General features: G+C 37.5%; 1 protein-coding gene across 11 annotated transcripts in view; it reads left to right on the top strand.

Moving 5' to 3' along the window:
* PTPRK (protein tyrosine phosphatase receptor type K) overlaps window positions 1-13,437 on the top strand; it is a 560,116-nt gene that overhangs the window by 90,463 nt on the left and 456,216 nt on the right. The gene's annotated exons all lie outside the window — the stretch shown is intronic.

Here is a 13,437-nt window from a genome sequence, read left to right as displayed (position 1 = left end):
GCCCCTGTCAGCTCTTTCACCAGGAAGGTAGGGCAAGGCTATAATGGTGGAAGTACACATTAATTATCTACTTTGAAAAAGCAACTTGAAGTTTAGACTTCATGACCATAGAATTCTAAGAATTTCGTTGGAAGGTACCTTAGGGTCATGTGTTCCTGTCCCTCCTTTTAAGGATGATGAAATTGACATGCACAAAAGCTAAGTGACTTACCCTAGTTTACTAGTAGCATCGCTTGGATTTAAGGCCTTACATTTTCTTAACAAATGTGCAGATACTTCTTGATTTACGAAGGGATTACATCCCAATAAACCTATCATAAATGAAAAATATTGTAAGTTGAAATACATTTAATACACCTAACCTAATGAAAATTACAACCTAGCTTAGTCCACCTTAAATATTTTCAGAACATTTACATTAGCCTACAGTTGGGCAAAGTCATCTGACACAAAGCCTATTTATAATAAAGTGTTGAATATCTCATGCAGTGTATTGAATACTGTATTGAAAGTGAAAAACAGGATAGCTGTATGGGTACTCTAAGGACAGTTTATACTGAATGTATATGACCTTTGCACCATTGTTAAACAGAAAAATTGCAAGTCAATCCATCATAGGTTGGGGACCCCCTCTATACTTTAGTCAGCATAGGTAATTGAAATTCATTCTGAGTATTCAGTTGTTTGTAGGTTAGTTAACTTGTTGATGTAATTTGTACTTGCTGTTAGTTTGTCTGGAATGACTATTTACCACAGATCTTCACATTGACATCTTTCTTCCAGTCATCCTAGTTCCTCCTCAGGGAGGTATCCCCTCTAGCACTCTGTATGACATTCCTAGATCTAACTGCCATTGCTTGTTAAACGTCGACTCCATGAACATTTCGTTGTCTTTGCTGATCTCAGTATGCTTAGAACAGTGTCTACATTTAATATATATTTACTGAACAAGTTGAAAGAATAGATAACGATAGGTTTTAGACCTTAGTAGTCTACTAATGATGTGCATCTTTAGATTGCTATAATTGCTTTCTCCTAAGCTGGAGTACAATACTTAGCGATGGAAATCCTGCTATAATTCTGAGCAGCTAATTATTCAGTTGAAGAATGGACTCAGTCTTATTGCTGAGTGAGTAACTCCATTGAATTCTTAGGAAGCAGATTTGTCATTTCACAGTGTCCACAGATTCTCATATGATTTCTCATTTCACTGTACATGGAAAGGATGATGTCAAACTTTTTTTTTCTTTTTTTTTGAGACAGAGTCTCTGTCACCAGGCTGGAGTGCAGTGGCGTGATCTCGGCTCACTGCAATCTCTGCCTCCTGGGTTCAAGTGATTCTCCTGCCTCAGCCTCCCAAGTAGCTGGGACTACAGGCACCCATCACCATGCCCGGCTAATTTTTTGTATTTTTTAGTAGAGACGAGGTTTCACCATGTTGGCCAGGATGGTCTCGATCTCCCGACCTCGTGATCTGGCCGCCTCGGCCTCCCATAGTGCTGGGATTACAGGCGTGAGCCACCGTGCCTGGCCCAAACATTTTGTTTTATATTGTCTTGCTAGCTGATGGTTGTGGTTGGTCCTGGCTGTGTGGCGGCTATGTGGAGGGAGGGCTTAAGGAGAAGGGACTACTTCTGGTGTGGCAATCATCCAGGAATTGAAGACCATATCTAGCTTTACTTTGGGGAATACAGAAGTAATAAATTTATTAAATGTATTTAATGAATGGATTAATTGAATCATAAAAAAGTAAAAATCATGTTCATATGTTACATTGTCTTTCTCCAGGAGGACATACTTCATTTGTCTGGGAAGGAGCACAGACATTATTGCTTTCTGATATTGTGACATATCTTCTGATTGTCAGTAATGGCACAAAGAAGTGTGCTTATTGATAGGGTTGATAGGAGTGGCTCTTCAGCCATGACTGTAACTGCACAGTAGTTCCTGTGTACCTAAATAGAAGGCAGGCAAGGGAGTGGTGTGGCTTAGAGTTTGGGCTCTGGAGTCAGACTGCCTGGATTAAAATCTTGGAACAATCATTACTGGCTGTGTGAACTTGGCTAAATTACATAACACCTCTTAAAGTATTCTTATTTGTGGAGGTAATAATAGTACTTTCTTTAAAGAATTGTGAGGGTTAAGAGATAATGCACACAAAGCACATAAGCACTCTCTGGTGCATAGAGTGGCACTGAGTGTTAGCTATTACTGTTATTAATAAATCAATGCTAGCTCTACACCTTTAACATGTGCCTATTCAGTACTAATGCACGTTAGAACACATGATGGAGAACTACATTAAAGGAAGATCATAATCTTTAAACTTATTCGTGTGTTATGTTTTGAAAAGAGAACTTATGTCTCACCAGTTGCAGTGTTGGCTGTGTGGAAGATTCCATTATCAAAAGACTGAAATTGAGGAGTACCAGGAAAAGTCAAGGCCCTGAAATCTTAAGTCTTATCAGTTTATTTAACAAGTGTTCCTTGATAGTTTTTACTTGCAGTAGGGACATTATATATTTACTTTCAGGCAAATCAGGAAAAAAAGCTTTATAAGTCGACCTTATGCAGAAACAAATGTTTTTGTTTCACTTTTCCCGCCACAACATGGGTTATAGAAAAGCCATTTTAATTACAAATGACAAGATAAGTGACCAGATGTTCAGTAAAATGTTAGAACTGCAATGTTTTTCTTTGAAAATGTTACATCTTGTTCCTATATGATTTTAAAGATTTTAAATGTTTCATTCATTGTTTTCAAAGTGAAGAGCAGTTGAAGGAGCTTGGTCCTGAGAGAGTTAAAAGAAGTTATAAGGATTAAGCTATATTTGAATTTTTCTGTTGGGTGCTGAGAAGAATACAATGATAAGGTCCAGATTATGCTTTCAAAGGGATTATAAGGATTGAATAAAACACTGTAAAAATAGCTTTAATAGAAAAGTAGAAAGTGTTAGATAATGAAAGAAAAATAGAAACAGTGTTCTCTGGGAGATGTTACTTGCAGCTAGAGACCTCAAGGGGAGCTTTAAAAGTGAACTGATATTTGAACTAGGCCTAGAAAAAAAGTGAAGTTGATAAATACTGATACGCATTGGAGGCACATAAGGGAAAGGCATCCTCAACAAAGTGACTTGAATGTGCAAGGACTAGAAATCAGAGCAATAATTATGGGAAGAAATCAGAAGAATAATTATGGGAAGCAGAAAGTCATAGTTTATTTCACCAAGAATACTAGTCCCAAGAGATAGCATGCACACAGAGGTTTCTATGGTGAAATTAGTTTTGAAAACATTGGGTACTATATCTGCCTCCTGGAAATTTTTCAAACATTACATATTAAAGATTCTGAGCAGTCTTCGTGTAAAAAAAAGTATTTAATGTTATTTATGCTAGTTTATTTAATTATGAAACACTTTTTTAAGCAAAATACATAAAAATGCTATGAAACAATTTTTTGCCAGCGTAAATGTAGATGGAGTCAAGGTGGTAGAGTGCCTGAACGTCAGAGTGAAGAGTCAGTGAGTGGATCTATGGAAGCTTTCTCATGAAAGCTTCCCAGATACGTGGATGAGCCATGATCTGGAGACTGTATGTGAGATAGGATGGATCAGAGAACTGGAGGAGATTTGTAGGGATGCATCCAATAGTAAGTCTTTACTTCAGACTAAGCCTGAAGTAATGTTGGTCTAACCTGGGATAGTTGTGGTAGTAGTAGAAGAAAAGTTATGAAAGGAAAGGAGTAGATGGAATTGGGGACTATTGTTCTAAGTGAAGTAACTCAGGAATGGAAAACCAAACATCATATGTTCTGATTCATATGTGGGAGCTAAACTATTAGGATGCAAAGGCATAAGAATGATACATTAACCTTTGGGGACTCAGGGAAAAGGGTGAGGGTTTGTGAGGGATAAAAGACTACACACTGGGGCCAGGCGCGCTGGCTCACCCCTGTAATCCCAGCACTTTGGGAGGCTGAGGCAGGCAGATCACCAGGTCAGGAGATCGAGACCATCCTGGCTAACATGGTGAAACCCCGACTCTACTAAAAATACAAATAATTAGCTGGGTGTGGTGACGTGTGCCTATAGTCCCAGCTACTCAGGAGGCAGAGACAGGAGAATCGCTTGAACCCGGGAGGCGGAGGTTGCAGTGAGCTGAGATCACGCCACTGCACTCCAGCCTGGTGACAGAGCGAGACTCCATCTCAAAAAAAAAAAAAAAAAAAAGACTACACATTGGGTACAGTGTACACTGCTTAGGTAATGACTGCACCAGTCTCAGAAATCACCACTAAAGAACTTATTCATGTAATCAAACACCACCTATTCCCCCAAAAACCTATTAAAATAAAAAAAAAAGAAAAAAGGAAAGGAGTATAGCTGGCAGTTCTTTGATGTTAGTTGGACGTGGCTGATACATGGTTTTTAGATTCTTAAATGCATTTTTTTTCACATTTTAACATATCTAAAATCAGGAAGTTTCTTAGCATTACTGACTGTCAGCGTCCTTCATTCTTAATGGTGCATAAAGTCAGATTTACTGAAATACTGTTGTTAAGGATGTTTTTGAGGTAAAGCAATACAGTAGCCTGAGAGTGACTTGGGGCTTAGCAGTTTCTAACAGTAAGCTCTTCCCTTTTCTGGAAGAGAAGTGACACTAGAAGAGTATCCTCCAGCCTTTGGGCCAAAGGAGATTCTGATTTGGATCAGAGAAAATGGGTGAATGAACATAGAGCCAGAATTCCCTCATGACTTCTGCTGTTCTTCATAGGCTTTTTGACCTGTCAGTAAAGGAGAAGGAATCCTTCTGAACTTCCACATCACACTTATTTACTTACTAGCCTGATTTTATATGGCTGTGAATAGTGTAATTTTAAGCAAGATCTTACTTTCTTGAGAGATGTGGGCTTCAGCCTTCATCTTCCAGATATTAACTTGACCAGATAAGCAAGCCTGAACTCCCTGTCTCAAAATGACTTTTCTGCAGCCACTATTCTTTCTCTGTACTATATCTTTGTCTGTAGCTGTAAAAATTAACCTTTAAAACTTTTATTTATTTATTAATGTTTTAAGAGAGAGGGTCTCACTCTATCACCCAGTCTGGAGCATAGTGTTGTGATCATAGCTCACTGCAGCCTTGAACTCCAGGGCTCAAGTGATCCACCCACCTCAGCCTCCCAAGTAACTGGGACTACAGGCACCTGACAGCATGCCTGGCTAATTTTTTTTTTTTTTTTTACTTTTTGTAGGGAACTAGATGTCTCTCTGTGTTGACCAGGCTGATCTTGAACTCCTGGCCTCAAGCAGTCTCCCTGCCTTGGTCTCTGAAAGTGCTGGGATTACAGGTGTAAGCTGCCACACCCAGCCATAATAAACCTTTTTTTGCACCACATATTATTTGCTATAGTTCTCTTAAGCGTCAATTAATCCATGTTATTTTTTATTTTTTACATATTGTATTTTATTTATTTCTTTTTTGAGACAGACTCTTGCTCTGTCACCCAGGCTGGAGTGCAGTGGCATGATCTTGGCTCACTGCAGCCTCCGCCTCCTGGGTTCAAGTGATTCTCCTGCCTCAGCCTCCCTAGTAGCTGGGATTACAGGCATGTGCCACCCCTCCTGGCTAAGTATTGTATTTTTAGTAGAGATGGGGTTTCACTATCTTGGTCAGGTTGGTCTCGAACTCCTGACCTTGTGATCCACCCGCCTCTGCCTCCCAAAGTGCTGGGACTACAGGCGTCAGCCACTGCACCTGGCCAATCTATGTTTGTTTTCAAAAAAGATTCAAATAAATTGAAATATGTGTTTACTATTATACATTATGTTCTTATGGTCTAAAGAACTCAAGAAATAGTTTTAAAATCGAGAACACACACACACACTCACACTCACACATAGAACCTAAAACAAAACTCCCCAAAGCAAATATAGATTCAACAAAATACTATAAAAAGCCATAAAGCATATTCAGTATATAATTATTAAATTGTTCTGACATATATGTTGTTTGTATACCCGCACAAATGTTACTGTCATTAAACTAATGATCCTATTTTCTTCTTCTCAAAAAAAGTCCTAGAAATCTGTTTGTGATGGCTTGATGAAGTTTAGTCACTTTATAAAAGGTTAAGCTTTTAAAAACTTTTCCTTTTTTATTTTTAGATTGCTAATGTGGCTAGGTCATGAGAAGACTCTGAAAATAGTTTTTATTTGTTGTTAATCACAGCTGTTGCATTACTAACCAATGGTCAGATCCTGCATTAAGAACAAGAGACTAAAATTACAAATAGTTCCTTCTTTTTAAATCAGAGATGCTGGACTTTCCAGATTTTTGTCAGGCAGATATATTCATGTGATTTTAGGTGCTTAGAAAAAGTTTATTCATGGAAAGAATTTATAATTGCTAGAGATAGCTGAACCTATTTTAAGATGACTGTATGTGCATTTTGAGTTTGAACCACATAGATTAGGGAATGAAGAGGAGTCATTTTGAAAATTTTAGTGTTAGCTCAGTATGTACCAGAAACTGACCAGGTTATTATGTTAGACATTTCAACCTCTTCTATTTTTTAATATTTCTAAACTTCGGAAATGCTCAGGTTTTTTTTTTTTTTTTTTTTTTTTTTTTTTTGTATCTGTGAAATGTTAAAAACTATTTTGAGTTCTTTGGGAAAAAAGCATTCTCCCATGCTGTAACAAATGGAACCAATAATGTGAACCTTTTGATTACAAACAAAGATCAGACTATTTGGAAGGGAAAAAGGAATATATTGGAAAGTACATGGGAATCTAATGAAGTCCAAAGATGAAGTGAATAATAAACAAGAAGCCATGGAGAGCTCAGGAATGCAGTCTGACCTCTGGAACAACTAGAAATGCGACACAGACCCCAATGATATCTTCATCTCACTTACCTATTTCTCTTTGTGTGTTGGCTTCATTTTTTTTCTTCTTTTTCTCCATGCAGTAGTATGACCATTGAGTTTCCCGGTGATTCAGCTTTCACAGTAGAGTTATATTTGTTGGAAGAAGGTGGGGGAGAGTGAGTTTTTACCGATTAAAGATAACGAAATCAATTTACATATACCCATGCATGTGCACACATGCAGAGACTAAAATATTAAATTCATTCCTGAAATAACAACAAAAATAACATACTAAAAATGTGTGCATGAGGAAAAATAATGCATCGTGAAAAATTAAACATAACCTTTCAACAACACACTTTGAAAATACACAACACAAAAATACAGTTGTAGGCAGAGGGATCTCCCTGAAGAAATACAAAGCAGCTCTGTTGGCTCCTGGTTGCTGGCCAGGCCTCTTAGGTGGATGAGCCTTTGTATGTTGTTTAGCAATGTGTGTTTCTTACTTGAATGGGCCTAGCCTCATGAATCATGAATTGTTAGTTTATAAGAGCAAGGTGTTCTTATAAGCCGAACCAAAACATTAACGAAACCCAAACGCTTTTTACACCAGAAGGATTTTAAGAACACAATTTTTGCTTCTTTTAGATTGATTGCGGAGCTTGAAGAAATATTATTTCATGATAATTTCGTCATTTATAATCAACTCCTCTCTGCTGTTTGTACGCTGATCCTTGTAATTCTGGGAAGAGAACAGCAGTACATTTTGGGTGTATCATGTAAGGTGGGAAGTGGAGAGGTGCTCTCTTATGTAGTTACTGAGTCCTTCCTTCCTGAAATGAATTGTAATTCTGGAAAAGTGAATACTCATGAAGAGTCGTCTTGAATGATTTGTAAAAAATCCTATTCTTATATTCAACGAGTTTCAAATCTTTGTTAGAGGAGTATTACCATTAGATTGAAAAAAAGGAAAATAGACAAATAATAAACACTTAAAAAAAAACTCCCCATTCTCTTATTCTCATTTTTAGGAAAAGAGACTGACTAATATCTTCTGCCACAAACACCAGTGTTCTTAAAAATATTTATGGGACTGCTTTTGTCAACCAGCCCTATTTTGTTTTCATATCCCTTTTTGCTCCCATCTTTCCAAACTCATAAACTCCCAAATTATATTTTCCAGTTTTATTCCATGTGGTAAGATTTATTTTCCCCCAAAACTTTATTGCTTTATAATTTTAAGATAAAATATTCTAATACTTTTCTTTACCATTTGATGTACTAAAAATACAGTGAATTTTTACTTGTTTATAAATGACATTAGGAAAAATATATCTGTCAGATTAATCAATGTTGATTTTAAACAACAATATGGAAAAGAATGATTGTGTTTTTTATAAGCAGCTAGAAGCTAATGTAGGAAAGATGATATTGATATTTAAGACATGCTGGCAAACAATAACATATAAATATCAAGTAGGCTATTTTACCTGGGCACAGAAGGTCTCTTCCAAATACCAAAATTGAATTTCGTCATTTTATCAAGAGTTGAAATTTATTATACTGAGAATAACCACTTAATTTCTATCTTTATCTCTGCCACTGTTTTTTGGTTCAAATCTAAGCTACATGTTACACTGTTCTCCAGATACACTGTGTGGCTTTTTGTCTATATTGTCCCCACCACTAGAATGTCCTTCTTCAGCTTTAGTTGACAAAATCTTTCATGATTTATTCTTAGTGCTGTTATTTTCATAAGTTCTTCCTGACTGTAAATGGCAAATGTAAAATTCCTGCTGCTCTCTAAATGCTCACATCACTTTGCTGGTACTTTCTGTTGTATTAATAATTACCACGAGTTTCTTGGGTTGTCATTATTTGTTTCTATGCCCGGGCTTCTCCAGGGAGCTCTAAGCATTCTGAGGGCAATGGAAAGTCTCATTCATCAAAACATGTTCCATATACCTAAAGTAAGGTCTGGGATTTAGTGGGTAGTAATTAAACACTTGTTGATTAAAAAACAACAGTTGATTCACAGATAAAAGAAGGAAAAATAGATATTTTAGTTTTCTGCTTGCAAGAATTTCAGGCAAAATTGTGCAAATAATTCAGTTTAGAGCCTTGTGTTTATTTTATTGATTAATTTCCCTATGCATAGAAAAAAGGATCATTCCAAGAATTTTAACCTCATTGAGGCAATTTATATTTTTTCTTTCAATTTGATTCCGTTATTTGGGATGACTATTTTTCTCAACACACTATCGACAAAGACAATGTTCCCATTCCTTTTTGGGGGAGAACAGGTAGCTACATTTTAAGCAAAGTGCAAGGTAGGCTGAATACACTCGAAAAAAGTTTGGAAATGTAGTGGTATAAACTCACAACATAGTAGATCTTATACACATTCGGTATTACTCATGATTATTCATTTGCTAGGTGCTAATTGGGCTTTAGTACTAGAGAGCTATTATGAAGGATTTCCTACCTAACTAAACCAACCCCATGATCTTCCCCAAGAAGAAAGAGTTGATCTTGGGAAGTTTGGAAGCACAGCTTTTGGATCCTTTGTTACCTTACTTTTTGGAGGGAAGACTTTAGAGGAACAGATACTCTTCTCGCTATTATTGCTTAACAGTTTTTTTTGTTGGGAACATAAAGAGCATATGATCCTCTTCAACCCCAGAATCAGTCTTGCCCTGGCTCCACAACACTGGCAATGAGAGGTTCCCAGAACAGCAAGATTATTGGAAATTTAAGTTTTAAACACGTTCTCAGATTGGTTTCCTATTGAATTTCCAATCTCTGTCTTTTCTTTCTTTTATTTATTTATTTATTTTTTGAGATGGAGTCTCGCTCTGTTGCCCAGGCTGGAGTTCAGTGGCGCAATCTCTGCTCACTGCAAGCTCCGCCTCGCAGGTTAACGCCATTCTCCTGCCTCAGCCTCAGCTGGGACTACAGGTGCCCGCCACCATGCCTGGCTAATTTTTTGTATTTTTAGTAGAGATGGGGTTTCACCGTGTTAGCTAGGACGGTCTCGATCTCCTGACCTCGTGATCCGCCTGCCTTGGCCTCCCAAAGTGTTGGGATTACAGGCGTGAGCCACCGCGCCCGACCCCATTCTCTGTCTTTTCACTTTCTAATATTGAAAAGAGGCAGCTCAAGGCCACACTTACCCCTTTTAGTCTCCATTTTAATCTTTCCTTGGTCTGTAGTGCACAGATGTAGTAGACTCCAATATTTCAAATAATGGCCCCATGCCCCAAGTGTTTTCCTTACAGCTCTGTAGACATCATGTAGTAAAACAAAAACATTAAAAACATTCAGAAACCAAACAAAACAGAATAGCTTTGGCGTTACCATTTATACTTCATTTGAATTACTGGATACTAGTTCTTTGTAGACATTTGGAGGTTTCTCCATAAAGTCCTGATAAGAATTTTCAGAAAAGGAAGGCATAGCTCTTAGGTGACTGAGTATATTGGGGAGTAGTGTGGATTGGTGACATAATAGAGTGCTTTACAGAGCTAGAGGGGATCATTACAGTGAAGTATTTCTGAGCAGGGATAGGCATCAAAAATAGGGATGGAACAAAACAATGATATAGACAAGAAGGTGGTTGAGATAAAGTCAGAGACACCCTAGGCAACACTTAAAATTTGGCAGAGGTGTGATTTGTTCCTCAGTTTCCCCCTTGCTGCTTTTAGTAGTGTTCTGGTGCTGAGGAGGAGGCTCAGGATCTGGATACAGTGGACATATGCTTATGGTAGATGCTTTAGGACAGTGGTCCACAACCTTTCTGGCACCAGGAACTGGTTTCATGGAAGACAATTTTTTCCCTGGATGAGGGTGAGGGATTGGGGGGCTGGTATAGGGAGGACACCCTTCCACCTCAGGTCAGCAGGCATTAGTTAGATTCTCATAAGGAGCTCGCAGTCTAGATCCCTCACATGTGCACTTCATAATAGGGTTCACACTTCTATCAGAATCTAATGCCTCAGCCGATCTGACACACGAGGCAGAGCTCAGGCAGTAATGCTCATTTGGCCAGGGCTCACCTCCTGCTGTGCAGCCCGGTTCCTAACAAGCCACAGACATGTATCGGTCCATGACCTGGGGGTTGGGGACCCCTGATTTAGGACATGCAGAACAAGTTTGTAATGAGAACTGGGACCTCTAGGTCAAACCACATTTTTCCTAAAGGTAACATTTTATTTGGAGTATTTGGAATTTTGAGGAGTGCGAGGGTGGGGGTGGTTTGAAGGAACTGTGATTATGTTAAAAATTAACACCTAATAGATTTTAGATGGTTAGACCTTTGTAATAAATGGAATTCATAAAGCCTAGCATTGGTAAAAATACATATCAATTTTTTTTGACGCGATACAGTGTCTAATAGAATGTTAGCGTCCATCTTTGCATCTAAAAATAATTTAAAAACAAATAAATTCACTTGCACCTAGGCATTTTTACTTTCTCTTTCATCTCTCTGTATATGGGTGGGAATTAATGTGATACATTGCCCAGAATGTCAAGAGTGTGAGAGGAACACACACAAAGTGGTTGCCAAGAATGTGTCTGGGAATTAGACACGAAAAGGACCACGTTCCTTTTTCTACTCATACCATGTAAGTAAGATTCCCTGTGGAATTCTGCTTGTTCCTCAGGGAGGAAAAGCAAACCATGAGTTCCTGGCAATATTATTAGCTACGAGAAAATTAAGGAAGAGATACTGAGTGACAAAAATACCATGATGATCAAACAAATTTTCTTGTTATTAAGCAAATCAAAATGGAAGGCCCAGCTTTATTGCCTAATTATTACATGTTAGTGAAGTCAGAATGATTTATAATAGTGATAGACCCAGAAAGAACCTTTAATGATAAGCCAACACATTAGTTTTCTTGTATTAAAGTGATCTGTACCTGTTGACATTATTAAATGACTCCCATGCTTTCCATTCTAACATGATTGCTTTTGAATTTGCATTATTAACCATTATATTTTTTCTATGTACAAATAGTGTATAAACTTCTCTTTGGAGGTGCTGATATTTAATGGCCTATTCTTGGGAAAGGTTGCAGGGAGAATATTATGATCCGTAGAGCAATTTTGAAATTAAAATTAGTACTCTATTGTCTTCCTAGGCATGACTTTCAGAGTGGCTTATCTTGTCCTGGTATTTTAACTTCTTGGCTGTCTTATTCCTCACACATACCGTGTATCTTTAATACTTGACCACTTGTTAAAACTAATGAGATTGTTTTGAAAATGTAAATGTTAGCTCAACAAAAAAAAGGAATTACTTTCCAAGGCATGTCAGAGTACTATACAAAAAAAGGGGAAAACACAGATTTTAGATAAAATGTCCTACTTTACAGTATATATATATATACATAAAATTATAATAATTATCTGAGATAACTATAATTATATGGTGATATTGCCTATATAATTATAATTATATAATTATTATATCTATGTAATTTTATTATATATAATTATTATATCCATAATTATGTGTATAGCACAACACCAACAGTAGATCTGGTTTTAAACCTGAGTTAGTTTAGATCTTCACCAACTCTTACCCAGACTATTGCTATCACATCTTCAAATTTTGTTTTTGTCTCTGTGGATGGGCTTGTACAATCTATCCTGTATACTATTGTTAATGTGTTAAAACACAGATCTCACTGATGTACCTCATTACAAGGCAATACAGCATACTCAGCATGGAATAAAAGCCAGTTGTTATTGAGTACTGTTTACCTCTCCAGTTCTTTTTTCCAGCTCTTTCGCCCAGGCTGTACTGCAGTGGCGCGATCTCTGCTCACTGCAAGCTCTGCCTCCCGGGTTCACGCCATTCTCCTGCCTCAGCCTCCCGAGTAGTTGGGACTACAGGCACCAGCCACCACGCCCGGCTGATTTTTTTATTTTTATTTTTTTTTTATTTTTAGTAGAGACCGGGTTTCACCGTGTTAGCCAGGATGGTCTCAATCTCCTGACCTCGTGATCCGCCCACCTCCGCCTCCCAAAGTGTTGGGATTACAGGCGTGAGCCACCGCGCCCGGCCACCTCTCCAGTTCTTATCTTAGTATTCCACCTTCAACTTGATCCTGCCCATCAACAAAGTTAATGCTGCATTAATCATTAATCATGCTGCTTTTGTACTATTTTGTTTTTTTTTTGGTGGTCGTCATTCTTCTTGCAAAAATTAGTTAATGTGTCAGATCTTCTGTGAAGTATTTTTTGACCATCCACCCAAGTATAAGTACTTATTAACCATGTATCCAATTGCTGCCTGTATACATGGCGTATATTTCTCATACTGTAATTATTTACTTATATTTCTGTAGTCCTGTTTTGGACAGGCACTTTTCATCTCTGTATTCCCCAAATTGAGTGTAGTACTGATACTTCACTACATGTTTATTGAATTAAATTCTTTACTGTTAACTAGATTTAGTGAGCTCTGATGTCACCTACAAATATATTATCAGCCCCAAACATTTAATCTCAACCATCAAAAATTTAGCAGAACCACCATTTTTGTCATATATATAGGAATG

The sequence above is a fragment of the Symphalangus syndactylus genome, chromosome 2, assembly GCF_028878055.3.
Source record: "Symphalangus syndactylus isolate Jambi chromosome 2, NHGRI_mSymSyn1-v2.1_pri, whole genome shotgun sequence".
NCBI classification, from domain to species: domain Eukaryota; kingdom Metazoa; phylum Chordata; class Mammalia; order Primates; family Hylobatidae; genus Symphalangus; species Symphalangus syndactylus.
Note: the sequence above shows the minus strand (reverse complement) of the source record. Positions and strands in the feature narration are given on the sequence as shown.